Raw genomic sequence first — 18,189 nt, forward strand, 5'->3', positions numbered from 1 at the left:
CAGCTGTAAGTTGAAGTGGGTAGGCCATGGTCATAAGCAAAGGATGCCGTGAATCTCATATCTAGGTTTAGATAAACTAAAAGAAGTTGCATGGTACAATTTCATAAGCACTTGATAAAGAATAAAAATGATTAGGCCAACAGATACACACTACTATAGGTAAAACAGATAAACAACAAGGACCTACTGTATAGCACAGGAAACAATATTCAATATCTTGTAATAAGCTATAATGGGAAAGAATCGGAAAAAGAATACATATATAGGGACTTCTCTGGCAGTACAGGGTTAAGACTCCATGCTCCCAATGCAGGGGTCACTGGTCAATCCCTGGTCAGGGAACTAAGACCCCGCATGCCATGTGAACAAAAAAAAGAATACACACATATACACATATATACGTATATGTATAACTGAATCGCTTTGCTGTACACATGAAACACTGCAAATCAACTGTACTTCAGCTTAAGAAAAGATTATGCCACATGTAGTTAAAACACACTAACCAGTGACTCTGGGTAGTTGGGTATATTCAACCCACTGGAAGGGTAGTCATGACCTACCTCCAGGGAATCACTACTGAATTAAGCCTTGTTTATTGATGGGAATGTGTCACAGTCCCTCAAATATGCAGAATGGAAGTTTAAAAAAAAAAAACTAAGAGCCACCAATTTCACAAATCATACTCAACTGAGAAGCCAATTATAAGATCAGTTACATTTTTTAAGCATAAGACCCCAAAATTACATTGTAACTTATATATCAGTTATTGTATAAACAGCATAGCATACCACCAACAGCTTTCTTAAAGAAAACAAAGCCGTATTTGTTTGGTTTCACTTTCCCAATTTAGATTTTTTTTACTAACTAAACATACAACAGTACGTAAAACTAGATAGACGATAATTCAAAAACAGTATAAAAGTTAAGTAAAAACAAAACAAATAGGGAAGAAAAAAAATGTTTCCAATTGGGAATACTTATTTTCATTACCTATAAGGATAAACAAATTCTGGGAAATTCTGTCATAAACTACAACATGAACAAACCTTAAAGACATTACGCTAAAGCAAAATCAGCCAGACAAAATGGACAAATACTGTATAATTCCACTTACATAAGGTTATAAGAGCAGTCAAATTGATAGAGACAGAGAGTAGAATGGGGATTACCAGTGGCTTGGAGGAGGGAAGAGAAACTCTACACACTTCTAAAGTGTACAGCGTTTCAGTTTGAAAGATACACTACATTTTAAAAATATACAAAGGAATATGGGCTTCCCTGGTGGCACAGAAATTGAGAATCCACCTTCCAATGCCCAGGACATAGGTTAGAGCCCTGGTCCGGGAAGATCCCAAATGCCACGAAGCAACTAAGCTTGTGCATCACAGCTGCTGAGCCTGTGCTCTGGAGCCCGTGAACCACAACTACTAAAGCCCGTGTGCCTAGAGCCCATGCTCCGCAACAAGAGAAGCCACCACAATGAGAAGCCCGCACACTGCAACGAAGAGTGGCCCCCACTCGCCAAAACTAGAGAGAGCCCAGGCACAGCGGCAAAGACCCAATGCAGCCAAAAATAAATAAATAAATAAATAAATAAAATATATTAAAAAACTTAAAATTAAAAAAATAAAAATATCCAAAAGAATAATGACTGATAGCATCCCATATCTGCTAAAAAAACATTAATCTATATAACCAAGAAGTTAAACAAACTCCAAGTAGGATAAATACAAAGAGATACACATCCAGACAAACCACAGTAAAAATGCTGAAAGACAGAGAAAATCTTGAAAGCAAGAAGAAAAATAATTCATCACATGCAAAGAAACCCCAGTAAGGTTAACTACTCATCAGAAACAATGAAGGCCAGAAGGCAGTGAAATGACATATTCAAAGCACTGAAAGAAAAAAACCTGTCAATCAAGAATCTTATATCCAGCAAAACTGTCTTTCAAAAATGAAGGTGAAATAAAGATACTCCCAGATAAACAAAACCTGAGAGAATTTGTTGCTAGCAGAGCTACCTTATAAGAAATAAAGGAGGTTCTTAAGGTTGAAATTAAGTAAACCAAGGTAGAAATTCAAATACACACACACACACACACACACAACAAAGAACACTAGGAAAATAAGGTAATTATAAAAGACAGTATAAATGCATATTTCCTCTAAAGGAAACATATGGAAAAATATGTACATAACTATATTGTTAGGCCTATAACATACAAGAATGAAATATATTTGACAATAAGAGCACAGAGGTGTTGGTGGGAACAAAATTGTATTTAAGTAATGACACCAGATGGCAGCTCCAACCCATAGGAACAGATCTAGGAAACTAAAAATGGTAAGTAAATATAAGTGAAATGAGTGTGTCAAGAAAGTACCCACCATATACCAAAGCAAGTCACTGTTTCAAGTAAAAAATGGTGTTCCATGGAAAAGCTACTAGCTCAGCCAGCAACTCAAACAATGGCATTAATACTTTATATATATATATATATATTTCCTATTCTGTCACACATAACATTAAAAACCTGAACTCAAGATTAAGATTTAGTGAAAATAATTTCTACTGTTTCATCAAGGATGTTCTTGAATGAAATAGGGTTTTCTGCATGTGTGTGCACATGTGTGTTTTGTTTGTTTTACTGTGAGTGCTCAAAAATAAAGAATGCTAGCACAGTTTGATGCCTTGTTTCACGCTAAGGTACACAGCAGTCTGACCAAACACAGTGTTTACGCCATTGTACAAATGTCAACACAGTGGGAAAGCAAACAACATCTTAGTATTATCATGAAAATAGTTTAGACCTTGCAGACCACCTGAAAGGACCCATGGATCACATTTTAAGAGCCATGCTCTAAATAAAGGAATATATATTGTCATACATTATTGTCAGAGTCAGCTGTAAGGAAAAGGCACTTCAATACTATACTTACAAGGGTAAAAAGACTTAAAAGCCTGATAAGATGAGTCCTAGATAAGTAAAAATGGAGAATGAGTCACTACAATAAATTTTATCAGCACAAATGCTCAATGCCAGGCTGAGAACTTTCTCCAGACAGTGAAACAATACCTTCAAATCACAGTATGAAAATGACCCTGTGAGCAAGTAACTTTCTAGAAAGCTACAAATCCAGTGGTCACAGCAGCACTTTGCTTCCCTTAAGTTAAAAAAACTAACTGAAAGCCTGAGCAACCTAATTAATTATGGGTGAGAAATGACCTCAACAGAATGCCAGGGTGACTACAATGACCTACAGCCTTCCAATTCTAGAGTGGAAGATGTACAAAAATCAAAACTGCAAACATTCCCAAATAGTTTCATATGCTCTGCTATTGCTTCAACAAATTCCCTCCCTTTTTCACCTTTGATGGCAAGGTCTGTCCCCATCTTACTCTCCATTATATTACTCCCACTACACGAGGACATGTATGTCCTTAGACCTTAAGAAATGAACCATTAAAAATTTTTTTTCCATCTCCTAGTGTTTCCACCTAGTGTTTCTGGTGTATCGTGTATCAACGGTACCTAATCTAATAACACTTGCCCTTGATTCCTTATGACCCCCTCCCACTACCACCTCCTTATTGTTTCCCTTCCATTTACAGCCAAACCTCTGGGGAAAAGTTACTTGAGTGATTACTATGTGCTCAACCACACATTAAGCTTTCTGCATATTTATTCTTTCACAGATCATTTGTTAAGCCCCCATTATGAGCCATTTACTGTGCCAGCAGAACAGAGATAATACTCAGAACAATGTTATGGAGACATTTTTCCAGATAACAATTTCACAGATCCCTTTTTACATATGAAAAAACTGTAACTCTAAGAAGACAGATTAAATAACTTGACCAAGGTTATAGAATTACAGACCAGAGCCAGCATTCAATAAATCTTTCTACTGGCACCTTCCCAGTAGCATTCAACTATTCTTAAAAACTTGCAAGGATCGAGGCGGGAAAAGAGGAGAACTAAAATTCCCTTGATTCCTTCTGCCCCTCCCACCACTTCCTATTATTTCTTCCCTCTCATTCACAGCCAAACCTTTGGGAGAAAGTTATACACATTTAACTGTCTCTGCTCTTACAGTCATTCCCATTTAGTCTGAAACCCACTGCAACAGACACCACCACTCTCCCACCCAAACATTCCACCAAAACCAGGGAATGTGTGTGTTACTCTTATTCACAGTTGTATCCTCAAAGCTCTATATAGGGCAGGGTACATAAAAGTCAGAAAGGTTATATGAAATTTATAAAGTTCAAATTCAATTCAAAAACATCTATATTTAAAGTAACATGTTTTCTAAAAATGAATCTATGCACAAATAATCTGTTTGCTCTGAGTAAACAAGAGACTCTAATTCACATTCTAAGGCAAATGCACACCAATCTTTTATCCATATAAACATGGAGAACATAAATCATGTATTATATAAAACTGCTTTAATAAACAGATATTCTGTAAAATTATTACCCTCTTTTAAAATTCCTTTGCCCCTAAATTAGACATTATGGTACTAATAAAGCTATTTCATGTGTGGATTGTAAAAAAATAAAAGAAAAAAAGAAAATTCCTCTGCCCAAAGAAATTTTAGAGAAAGCAAATAAAGGGTAAATGACTCAATGACCCATAATACCATAACTCAAACATAACTAGGATAAACAATGTACATCTTCCCCTCTAAGGAACTTCCCCCCATTTTTTAACATATTTCTTGGAGTATAATTGCTTTACAATGGTGTGTTAGTTTCTGCTGTATAACAAAGTGAATCAGCTATACATATACATATATCCCGGTATCTCCTCCCTTTTGTGTCTCCCTCCCACCTTCCCATCCCACCCCTCTAGGTGGTCACAAAGCACTGAGCTGATCTCCCTGTACTATCCCCCCATTACTGTCACTGATTAGTTCCCTCCTCTCTAGAATGTATGCTTTACTAGAAGTTAAATTGATTTTTTGGAATTTTAGAATTTATTATTTCCTCTCTGATTACAAAGGTAAACATGCAGCTGTTTAAATAAATAATAGAGAAATCAAAACTGAAAATTCCCCATGCTACTTCCTGAAAAGAAGTAATGATGAAAAGAAAACTGTTCATCTCCTGATTTTTCTTACATATAAAATCCATATGTAGATATAATTTACATATGTTTTAAAAGAAGTGGATTATTACATGTAGTGCTCTACAAGCTTTCTCACATAACAATGTATCTTAGCCTATGTAATGTCCATTTGTATAATAAAAGTATGTAAGATAATCTTTCCATCAGCTGTTAAGCTACTTTCCAACTATTACCCAACTGAGGAACATTGAGGATTTTCTAGTGTTTTACTATTACAGGCAATAATACAAAGTTCATCCTTTTACATTTTATTTTTAAAGTATTCCAAATACTATATAAGATAAATTCATAAAGAATAATTACTATATCAAAGAATATGCATTTTCCCTTTTATTGTAGAAAATTATAAATATATACAAAAGTAGACAAGTATAATGAACCATCAGATATTCACCATCCAGTTTCAATTATCATCTCATGACGAATACTGTTTCACTTAAACACCCCATTTCCTCCAAACCCATATTATGTATATATTTAATGTGATACATATTGTCAAATGAACCTCAAAAGTGGTACCAATAACACTCTGACACTGGACTTCCCTGGTGGCGCAGTGGTTAAGGATCCGCCTGCCAATGCAAGGGACACAGATTTGAGCCCTGGTCAGGGAATATCCCACATGCTGCGGAGCAACTAAGCCCGGGCGCCACAACTACTGAGCCTGAGCTCTAGAGCCCACGTGCCACAACTACTGAAACCCACACACCTAGAGCCCGTGCTCTGCAACAATACAGGCCACCACACGAGAAGTCTGCGCACCGCAACAAGAGTAGCCCTACTCACCACAACTAGAAAAAGCCCGGGTGCAGCAACAAAGACCCAACACAACCAAAGATAAAATTTAATTAATTAATTAATTAATTTTAAAAAACCAACACTCTGACACTATCAGAATAGTACCTGATGGCCCACACCTTCACCAAAATGGAGTGAGCATTATCCTTTCGTTATCTGACAACACACACAAGTACAAATTTCCATCTACATTTCTATTATTGAGAAGCTTTTTTTCCCCATAAATTTGTTAACAATTTGTATGTCTTCTGGGAACTGCAGTTGATGATCTTTGCCTGTTTTTAAAAACTGAAATGTTAATCCTTTCCATAATGATTTTCAAGAGCATCTTACATACTTTGAACTTCATTATTATATAAGTTGGAAATATTTTTCCCAGTTCATATACTGTAAAATTTCCTTCATAAATAGACTTTTTGATTGGGAGAATAGTGCTTCTGGGTGCTCAGTTGACTCTGGTCTATGGCTACAAAGCTGTATCTCTCATCCTGCATCAAGGCTACGCTGCCTCTCATGTTTAAGTCAAACCTGAGAAATTTACACAGAAAACCGAAACAAATAAAGGAGCTGGCCCACCTGCCCTTTCCTTAAGCTCTGTACGCCCTACCTTTGCTGTTGGGTTATGAATGCTCTTCTCAACACCCATTAAATCTCCAGTCCGTACCTTTTCTTTTTACAGGATGTTAAGAGTGTCTAGAATACTCCTGCTTCTCCCAAATGGAGTTGATGCAAGCTAAATTTCACAGTATTGGGCAGATAATCTTTAGCATATAAATTCAATGAAATTCCAGTGAAAACCCCAGCAGAATTTTTTGAGGTCAAACACTTCAGAAAATTAATATGAAAAAGTAAAAGTCCTAGAATAACTAAGTCAACTTTTAAAAGGAAGAACAAAGAGGTGAAGACTTGCCCTACCAGATACTGTGACACATTCCAGAGAAAACTGTTCTGTACTGGTAAGAGACAATCTATAACACCAGTGGAACAAAACAGGTATTTCCAAAACAGATCTATTTATGGGTAATTGTTAATGATAAAAATGATACTACAAGTCTGTACATACAGGATGTATTATTTACTAAACAGTGTTGGAGAAAATGGCTCACTTAAAGGGAGAAACAGTTGTATCCCTAGTTCACAATACACAAAAAGGTGAACTCCACATGGACCAAAGACATAAAGGTAAAATGTAAAACTTGAAATCTAACTGGAAAATGTAGAATATTGTTTTGATCTTGGAAGTGGAGCATACATTCAAAAACATGGAAAGATTCTGCGAAAGTTTGGATAAAAACAGAAACAGAACAAAATATATAGCACAATTATTTATGCAAACTGAAAAAATGCATACATAACACCACCAAATATTTTATAAGGACACCTACATATACAGGATGCATATTAAATATATTCAAGTGGGTATGTTAAGACAATTGGTAAATGAGAGCAGGGATGTGACTAAGGATTGGGGAAACTGGACAAATCCTGACCACAGACTTGGGATGACGTATCACACTCATAACATATGATACAGGTAACTGAGCAGCAGGAGTCGAATCATATTTCAACAATACTCACTACTACTATTACTATTTGCTTTTGAAATTTGATGACACACACATACAGACTATTTCTATCTATAATGCTATTATTACTAGAGTAGCATTTTTTTTTTCATCACTACTACTGATATCCATCTTGAAGGAGACTGCCTGGACAAAAAAGTTTCTTCCCTTGAAATCAAGTGGAGTCCAAGGGTTTAAGCCACTTCTTCCTTCTTGTTTTACTACTCATACAGTAAATAAGACCCTGACTCAAGAACTTGAGAACTGGATACATAATTCAAACAGTATGGCTTTTTTTCTCCCCCAGCCATTCCCCAACTTATTCCCCCAGCTAACTAGGAAACTTTCTGATTGTTACTTGTGAGACCATGGACAGTTTATTTCATCTGTCTGAGAAAATCTGTAGAGACGACTACAAGGCTAATATTAAAATACATGAGGGGGCCAGACAGCCCGGGCGCTGAGGGAGCTGAGACCCCCTTGTTCCCGGGCACCGCATCTCTTGTCCAAGGGGGTCCTAGGGGTGCCAAGCAGGAGGGATCCAGGAGACACTGGGTGCCACCAGCACATCCTTCCAGCCATGAGCACCCAGCAGGATAAATCGCCCAACAAAGAAACATCCAAGACACCAGTCAGATTTTTCCCATAGTTCTCTACGGGTGTTGGTGCTCCAGCCGGGTGTCAGGCCTGAGCCTCTGAGGTGGGAGAGCCGAGTTCAGGACACTGAACCACCAGAGATCTCCTGGCCCCACGTAATATCAATCGGCGAGAGCTTTCCCAGAGATCTCCGTCTCAACGCTAAGACCCAGCTCCACTCAATGATCAACAAGCACCAGTGCTGGACACCCTGTGCCAAACAACTAGCAAGACAGGAACATAACCTCATTCATTAGGAGAGAGGCTGCCTAAAATCATACTAAGTTCACAGACACCCCAAAACACACCACCGGAAGCAGTCCTGCCCACCAGAAAGACAACATCCAGCCTCATCCACCAGAACACAGGCACCAGTCCCCTCCACCAGGAAACCTACACAAACCACTGAACCAACTGTACCCACTGGGGGCAGACACCAAAAACAATGAGAACTAAAAACCTGTAGCCAGAGAAAAGGTGACCCCAAACACACTAAGTTAAGCAAAATAGGAAGACAGAGAAATATGCAGCAGATGAAGGAGCAAGGTAAAAACCCGCCAGACCAAATAAATGAAGAGGAAATAGGCAGGCTACCTGAAAAAGCATTCAGAGTAATGACAGTAAAGATGATCCAAAATCTTGCAAGTAGAATAGGGAAAATACAAGAAACATTTAACAAGGACCTTAAAAAATTAAAGTGCAAACAAACAATGATGAACAACACGATAAATGAAATTAAAAATTCTCTGGAAAGAATCAACAGCAGAATAACTGAGGCAGGAGAACGAATAAGTGACCTGGAAGATAAAATAGTGAAAATAACTACGACAGAGAAGAAGAAAGAAGAAAGAATGAAAAAAATTGAGGACAGTCTCAGAGACCTCTGGGACAACATTAAATGCATGAACATTCGAATTATAGGGGTCCCAGAAGAAGAGAAAAACAAAGAGACTGAGAAAATATTTGAAGAGATTATAGTTGCAAACTTCCCTAATATGGGAAAGGAATAAATCCAAGAAGAAACATGTCAAGACACATATTAATCAAACTATCAAAAATTAAATACAAAGAAAAAATATTAAAAACAGAAAGGGAAAAGCAACAAATAACATACTATGGAATCCCCATAAGGTTAACAGCTGATCTTTCAGCAGAAACTCTGCAAGCCAGAAGGGAGTGGCAGGACATATTTAAAGTGATGACACGGAAAAACCTACAACCAAGATTACTCTACCCAGCAAGGATCTCACTCAGATTCAATGGAGAAATTAAAAACTTTACAGACAAGCAAAAGCTAAGAGAATTCAGCACCACCAAACCAGCTTTACAACAAACGCTAAAGGAACTTCTCTAGGCAGGAAACACAAGAGAAGGAAAAGACCTACAATAACAAACCCAAAACAATTAAGAAAATGGTCACAGGAACATACATCTAGATAATTACCTTAAATGTAAACTGATTAAATGTTCCAACTAAAAGACACAGACTGGCTGAATGGATACAAAAACAAGCCCTGTATATATGCTGTCTACAAGAGACCCACTTCGGACCTAGGGACACGTATAGACTGACAGTGAGGGGATGGAAAAAGATATTCCATGCAAATGGGAATCAAAAGAAAGCTGGAGTAGCAACTCTCATATCAGACAAAATAGACTTTAAAATAAAGACTATTACAAGAGACAAAGAAAGACACTACATAATGATCAAGGGATCAATCCAAGAAGAAGATATAACAATTGTAAATATTTATGCACCCAACATAGGAGCACCTCAATACATAAGGCAAATGTTAACAGCCACAAAAGGGGAAATCGACAGTAACACAATCATAGTGGGGACTTTAACACCCCACTTTCACCAATAGACAGATCATCCAAAATGAAAATAAATAAGGAAACACAAGCTTTAAATGATACATTAAACAAGGTGGACTTAATTGATATTTTTCGGACATTCCATCCAAAACAACAGAATACACTTTCTTCTCAAGTGCTCATGGAACATTCTCCAGGATAGATCATATCTTGGGTCACAAATCAAGCCTTGGTAAAGTTAAGAAAACTGAAATCATATCATGTATCTTTTCCAACCACAGCACTATGAGACTAGATATCAATTACAGGAAAAAAAATCTGTAAAAAATACAAATACATGGAGGCTAAACACTACACTACTTAATAACCAAGAGATCACTATAGAAATTGAAGAGGAAATCAAAAAATACCTAGAAACAAATTACAATGAAAACACAATGACTCAAAATTATGGGATGCAGCAAAGCAGTTCTAAGAGGGAAGTTCATAGCAATACATTCCTACCTCAAGAAACAAGAAACATCTCAAATAAACAACCTAACCTTATACCTAAAGCAATTAGAGAAAGAAGAATAAAAAACCCCCAAAGTTACCAGAAGGAAACAAATCATAAAGATCAGATCAGAAATAAATGAAAAAGAAATGAAGGAAACAATAGCAAAGATCAATAAAACTAGAAGCTGGTTCTTTGAGAAGATAAAATTGATAAAGCATTAACCAGACTATAAAGGAAAAAAGGGAGAAGACTCAAATCAATAAAATTAGAAATGAAAAAGGAGAAGTAACAACTGACACTGCAGAAATACAAAGGATCATGAGAGATTACTACAAGCAATTTTATGCCAAAAACATGGACAACCTGAAAGAAGTGGACAAATTCTTAGAAAAGCACAACCTTCCGAGACTGAACCAGAAGAAATAGAAAATATAAACAGACCAATCACAAGCACTGAAATTGAAACTGTCATTAAAAATCTTCCATCAAACAAAAGCCCAGGACCAGATGGCTTCACAGGCAAATTCTGTCAAACATTTAGAGAAGAGCTACCACCTATCCTTCTCAAACTCTTCCAAAATATAGCAGAGGGAGGAACACTCCCAAACTCATTCCATGAGGCCACCATCACCCTGATACCTCAACCGGACAAAGATGTCACAAAGAAAGAAAACTACAAGCCAATATCACTGATGAACACAGATGCAAAAATCCTCAACAAAATACTAGCAAGCAGAATCCAACAGCACATTAAAAGGATCATACACCATGATCAAGTGGGGTTTATCCCAGGAATGCAAGCATTCTCCAATATATGCAAATCAATCAATGTGATATACCATATTAACAAACTGAAGAATAAAAACCAAATGATCAACTCAATAGATGCAGAAAAAGCTTTCGACAAAATTCAACACCTATTTATGATAAAAACCCTCCAGAAAGTAGGCATAGAGGGAACTTACCTCAGCATAATAAAGGTCATATATGACGAACCCACATCCAACATCGTTCTCAATGGTGAAAAACTGAAACCATTTCCACTAAGATCAGGAACAAGACAAGGTAGCCCACTCTCACCACTATTATTCAACATAGTTTTGGAAGTTTTAGCCACAGCAATCAAAGAAAAAGAAATAAAAAGAATCCAAATAGTAAAACAAGAAGTAAAGCTGTCACTGTTTACACATGACATGATACTATACATAAAGAATCCTAAAGACACTACCAGAAAACTAGAGCTAATCACTGAATTTAGTAAAGTAGCAGGATACAAAATTAATGCACAGAAATCTCTGGCATTCCTATACGCTAATGATGAAATATCTGAAAGAGAAATTAAGGAAACACTCCCATTTACCAGTGCAATAAAAAGAATAAAACACCTAGGAATAAACCTACCTAAGGAGACAAAATATCTGTACGCAGAAAACTATAAGACACTGATAAAAGAAATTAAAGATGATACAAACAGATGGAGAGATATACCATGTTCCTGGATTGGAAGAATCAACATCGTGAAAATGACTATACTACCCAAAGCAATCTACAGATTCAATGCAATCACTATCAAACTACCAATGAAATTTTTCACAGAACTAGAACAGAAAAATTCACAATTTGTATGGAAACACAAAATACCCTGAACAGCCAGAGCAATCTTGAGGGAGAAAAACGGAGCTGGAGGAATCAGGCTCCCGGACTTCAGACTACACTACAAAGTTACAGTAATCAAGACACTATGGTACTGGCACAAAAGCAGAAATATAGATCAATGGAACAGGATAGAAAATCCAGAGATAAAACCATGCACATGTGGTCACCTTACCTTTGATAAAGGAGGCAAGAATATACAATGGAGAAAAGATAGCCTCTTCAATAAGTGGTGCTGGGAAACCTGGACAGCTACATGTAAAAGGATGAAATTAGAACACTCCCTAACACCATACACAAAAATAAAACCAAAATGTGTTAAAGACCTAAATGTAAGGCCAGACACTGTCTAACTCTTAGAGGAGAACATAGGCAGAACACTCTATGACATAAATCACAACAAGATCCTTTTTGACCCACCTCCTAGAGAAATGGAAATAATAACAAAAATAAACAAATGGGACCTAATGAAACTTAAAAGCCTTTGCACAGCAAAGGAAACCATAACAAGACAAAAAGACAACCCTCATAATGGGAGAAAGTATTTGCAAATGAAGCAACCGTCAAAGGATTAATCTCCAAAATATACAAGCAGGTCATACAGCTCAATATCCAAAAAACAAACAACCCAATCCAAAAATGGGCAGAAGGCCTAAAGAGACATTTCTTCAAAGAAAATATACAGATTGCCAACAAACGCAAATCAAAACTACAATGAGGTATCACCCCACACCAGTCAGAATGGCCATCATCAACAAATCTACAAACAGTAAATGCTGGAGAGGGTGTGGAGAAAAGGGAACCCTCTTGCACTGTTGGTGTGAATGTAAATTGATACAGCCAATATGGAGACCAGTATGGAGGTTCCTCAAAAAACTACAAATAGAACTACCATATGACCCAGCAATCCCACTACTGGGCATATACCCTGAGAAAACCATAATTCAAAAAGAGTCATGTGCCACAATGTTCACTGCAGCTCTATTTACAACAGCCAGGACATGGAAGCAACCTAAGTGTCCATGGACAGATGAATGGAGAAAGAAGATGTGGCACATATATACAATGGAATATTACTCAGCCATAAAAATAAATGAAGTTGAGTTATTTGTAGCGAGGTGGATGGACCTAGAGTCTGTCATACAGAGTGAAGTAATCAGAAAGAGAAAAACGAATACCGTATGCTAACACATATATATGGAATCTTAAAAAAAAAACAATGGTTCTGAAGAACCTAGGGGCAGGACAGAAATTACGACGTAGATATAGAGAATGGACTTGAGGACATGGGGAGGGGGAAGGGTAAGCTGAGACAAAGTGAGAGACTGGCACTGACATATATATACTACCCACGCCCACTGCATTGCAAGCACGGAGTCTCAACCACTGGACCACCAGGGAAGTCCCAGAATACAGCCTTATTATAAACAACTAACTCATACACTTTCGTCTCCTAAGCTGCTAATAACTGAAAATTGGTATCTCAGAACAAATATACTTTTTAATTAACCAGATCATTTAAGCAACCAAAACAGGTCATTCCCCCAAAAACCATTTTGAAGAAAAGGCCAAATGAAAGTTAAGGAAAACATAATGATTTTATTTAAACTATACAGCTGTGGACGTTCAACAAGTATTTACTGAATACCTGCTATGTGCCAGGTACTATGCTAGGTGGCAAGAGAAACAAATATGAAAGAATATGTGACATAAAACCAAGGAACCACAGCCTAAGTGGAGAAACAAAAGGCCACACAAAAACTATGTAACAATTCCTATAATGAATACACTCAAAAAGAATTTCTAATCTATCCAGAAGCAAGAAAAATGGTCAGTCAAGGCTTCATCAACACTCAGCTAATTAACCTGAAAGATGAGTAGTAGTTTCCCAGATGAACTTTATGAGGGCTTTGTAAGCCTAGGGAACATATGCAAAGGCTCAGAGTCCCAAGACAACACACACTTTTCTAGGAACAAAACTTCAGAATTGTTACAGCTAAAATTATAACAGAGAGAAAGTGGCAAAAATAACATTGGCCAAATGAAAAAGACCCAAGTTAAATTAAATATCTTGCCTCTCTACTTCACTGCTATATATCCCCTGTACCTAGCACATAAATAGGTTCTCAATACTGGCTGAATGAATGAACATACAAATAAATTAATGCTATTAAAGGAGAGAAAAGATGGGAACCATAATAAATCTGTGAAAATCTATGAAAAAGGAAAGAATAACATGAATTAGGGCCATGAAGAAATTGGAGGAAAAAAAAGCCCTGTGTAGTAGGGCTTTGAGTAACTTAGTTTATATACTTTAGGCTTTCCAAGGTTTTTATTTTAATCATAGCATGACTCATATTAAGAAATAATTTTAAAAGTGGACTGGACGGGTACTAAGAATTATCTTGATGTGGTATTAAAAGCAAAGGAGAAATTCAGAATAACTCCCAGGTTTTCAACTTGGGGAACTGGGAGGACAGTATGAGGGAAATTAGGAGGAAAACAGTAGCAACATTAAATTATCTACGTTTTGTCAAAGAACGGATGTCTATTAGATAAAATATTTATAAACACTGACCATATACTGAGACACAAAACAAGCCTCAATAAATTTCAAGCTATAAAATCATATGCGGACCTCCCTGGTGGCAACCTCGTTAAGAATCCACACTCCAATACAGGGGACACGTGTTCGAGCCCTAGTCCAGGAAGATCCCACATGTGGCGGAGCAACTAAGCCCGTGTGCCACAACTATTGAGCCTGTGCTCTAGAGCCCATGTGCCACAACTACTGAAGCCCGCATACCTAGAGTCTGTGCTCCGCAACAAAAGAAGCCACCGCAATGAGAAACCCATGCACCACAACGAAGAGTAGCTCCCACTCGCCACAACTAGAGAAAGCCCGTGCACAGCAACAAAGACCCAACGCAGCTAAAAATAAAAACAAAAAAATTAAATCTTTAAAGAAAAAGAAAAATCACATGGCCTATGTTCTCTGACTGCAACAGTATAAAGCTAAAAAGCAATAAGAAATATAAATTAAAAGTTTAAATATCTAGACGTATACTTCTAAAATAACCCATGGGCCAAAGAAGCAATCATAATGGAAATTACCAAGCATTTTTAAGTTAACAATTATAGTAACACCATATATTACAACTTTTAGGATGCAGCTAATGCAGTACTTAGATAAGTCTTAAAATATCTGTCTTAGAAAAGAATAAATTAAGTCTTCTTTTGTGGCTTAACATATAATGTATCTTGAACGTTCCATGTACACTTGAAACACATGATGGAATAGAAGAAAGTATATTCTGTTCCTTTTGGATGGAATGTTCTGTATATATCTGTGAAAGTCCACCTGGATCATTTAAAGCCAATGTTTCCTTTTTGATTTTCTGTCTGGATGATCTATCCATTGATGAAAATGGAGTATTAAAGTCCCTATTATTATGGTACTGCTGTGTATTTCTCCCTTTAGGTTTGTTAACATTTGCTTGAAATATTCAGGTGCTCCTATTTGGGAGCATAAATATTTACAAATATTAAAACCTCTTGTTGTATTGACCCCTTTACCATTATGTAATGCCCTTCTGCATCTCTTATTACGGTCTTTTCCCACTGTGATGGTATGAAACTAGAAATGAATTATAAGAAAAAAACTGGAAAATTCACAAATATGGAGATTAAACAACATACTACTGAACAACCAATAATAATTCAAAGAAAAATCAAAAGATAACAAAAAATATCTTGAGACAAATGAAAGTGAAAATACAACATACCAAAACTTATGAGATGCAGCAAAAGCAGTTCTAAGAGGGAAGTTCACAGTAATACAGGCCTATGTCAGGAAACCAGAAAAATCTCTAATAAACAACCTCACTTTACAGCTCAAGGAACTAGAAAAAGAAGAACAAAGGCCAGAGTTAGCACAAAGAAGAAAATAACAAAGACTGGAGCAAAAATAAATAAAATATAGACTAAAAAGCCAATAAATAAGATCAATGAAACTAAGAGCTCATTCTTTGAAAAGATAAGCAAAATAGACAAACCTTTAGCTACAGTCACCAAGAAAAAGAGAGAACTCAAATCAGTAAAATAAGAAGTGTAAGAGGAGATGTTATAACTGATACCACAGAAATACAAAGAATCATAAGAGACTACTATGAACAACTGTACATCAACAAGATGGACAACCTAGAAGAAATGAGTGAATTCCTAGAAACACACAATCTACCAAGACTGAATCATGAAGAAACAGAAAATCTGAACAGACCGATTACCAGTAAGAAGACTGAATCAGTAATTTTAAAATAAACTAACAAACGAAAAGTCCAGGACCAGATGGCTTCTGAACATTCAAAGAATTAATACCAATCCACCTCAAACTCTTTCAAAAAATAGAAGATGAGGGAACACTTCCAAATTCATTTTATGAGACCAGCATTACCCTGATACCAAAACCAGTCAAAGATGTCACAAGAGGGCTTCCCTGGTGGCGCAGTGGTTGAGAGTCCGCCTGCCAATGCAAGGGACACGGGTTCGTGTCCCAGTCCAGGAAGATCCCACATGCCGCGGAGCGGCTGGGCCCGTGAGCCATGGCCGCTGAGCCTGCGCGTCTGGAGCCTGTGCTCCGCAACGGGAGAGGCCACAGCAGTGAGAGGCCCACATACCACAAAAAAAAAAAAAAGATGTCACAAGAAAATTACAGACCAATATCCCTGATTAACACAGATGCAAAAAATCCTCAACAAAATATTACCAAGCTGAATTCAACAATATATTAAAAAGATCACACACAATATATTAAAATGATCAAGTGGGATCATTCAGAGATGCAAGGATGGTGTAACATCCACAAATCAGTCAATGTGATACACATTAACAAAATGAAGAATAAAAACCATATGATCACCTCAATAGATGCAGAAAAAGCATTTGACAAAATTCAAAATCCATTTACGATAAAAACTCTCAACAAAGTGGATGTAGAGGGAATGTACCTCAACATATTAAAGGCCATATATGACAAGCCCACAGCTAACATCACACTCAGTGCTGTTCCTCTAAGATAAAGAACAAGACAAGGATGCCCACCCTTGCAACTTTTATTCAACACACTATTAGAAGTCCTAGCCTGAGCAATTAGTCAAGAAAATGAAATACAAAGAAGGCATACATGGTCAAAACACATGAAAAGATGCTCAACATCACTAATTATTAGAGAAATGCAAATCAAAACTATAATGAGGTATCACCTCACACTGATCAGAAGGGCCATCATCAAAAAATCTACAAACAGTAAATGGTAGAGGGGTGTGGAGAAAAGGGAACCCTCCTACACCGTTGGTGGGAATGTAAATTAGTACAGCCTCTATGGAGAACAGCACAGAGGTTCCTCAAAAAAACTAAAAATAGAGTTACCATATGACCCAGCAATCCCACTCCTGAGCATATACCCAGAGAAAACCATGATCCGAAAAGATACATGCACCCCAATGTTCACTGCAGCACTATTTATTGGGTTGGCCAAAAAGTTCATTCAATATTTTCTATAAGATGGCTATAGTAGCACTTAGCTGTCTTTAACTTCATTTGAAACAATTTTGTTATACTGTATTGTGACAGCTGTCATATCAGTGTGCATTTAAAAAAAATACCTATCAAAATTGGTGAATTTTTGTGTAGCCATTTTAATATTGAAGATGGAAGACAAAAAGCAACATTTTCGGCATATTATGCTTTATTTAAGAAAGGTAAAAATGCAACTGAAACTCAAAAAAAAGACTTGTGCATTGTATGGAGAAGGTGCTGTGACTGATCAAACGTGTCAAAAGTAGTTTGCGGAGTTTCATGCTGGAGACTTCTCACTGGACGACACTCCATGGTCGGGTAGACCAGCTGAAGATGACAGAGATCAAATCGAGAAATTAACTGAGAATAATCAACGTTATACAATGCAGGAGATAGCCAACATACTCAAAACATCCAAATCGAGCACTGAACATCATTTGCACCAGCTTGGTTATGTGAATCACTTTCATGTCTGGGTTCCACATAAGTTCGGTGAAAACAACCT

General features: G+C 36.9%; 1 protein-coding gene across 1 annotated transcript in view; it reads right to left on the reverse strand.

Annotated features, from left to right (window-relative positions):
- MTF2 (metal response element binding transcription factor 2) overlaps positions 1-18,189 on the reverse strand; it is an 85,843-nt gene that overhangs the window by 27,274 nt on the left and 40,380 nt on the right. The gene's annotated exons all lie outside the window — the stretch shown is intronic.

Source organism: Lagenorhynchus albirostris, chromosome 2 (genome assembly GCF_949774975.1).
Source record: "Lagenorhynchus albirostris chromosome 2, mLagAlb1.1, whole genome shotgun sequence".
Classification (NCBI taxonomy): Eukaryota; Metazoa; Chordata; class Mammalia; order Artiodactyla; family Delphinidae; genus Lagenorhynchus; species Lagenorhynchus albirostris.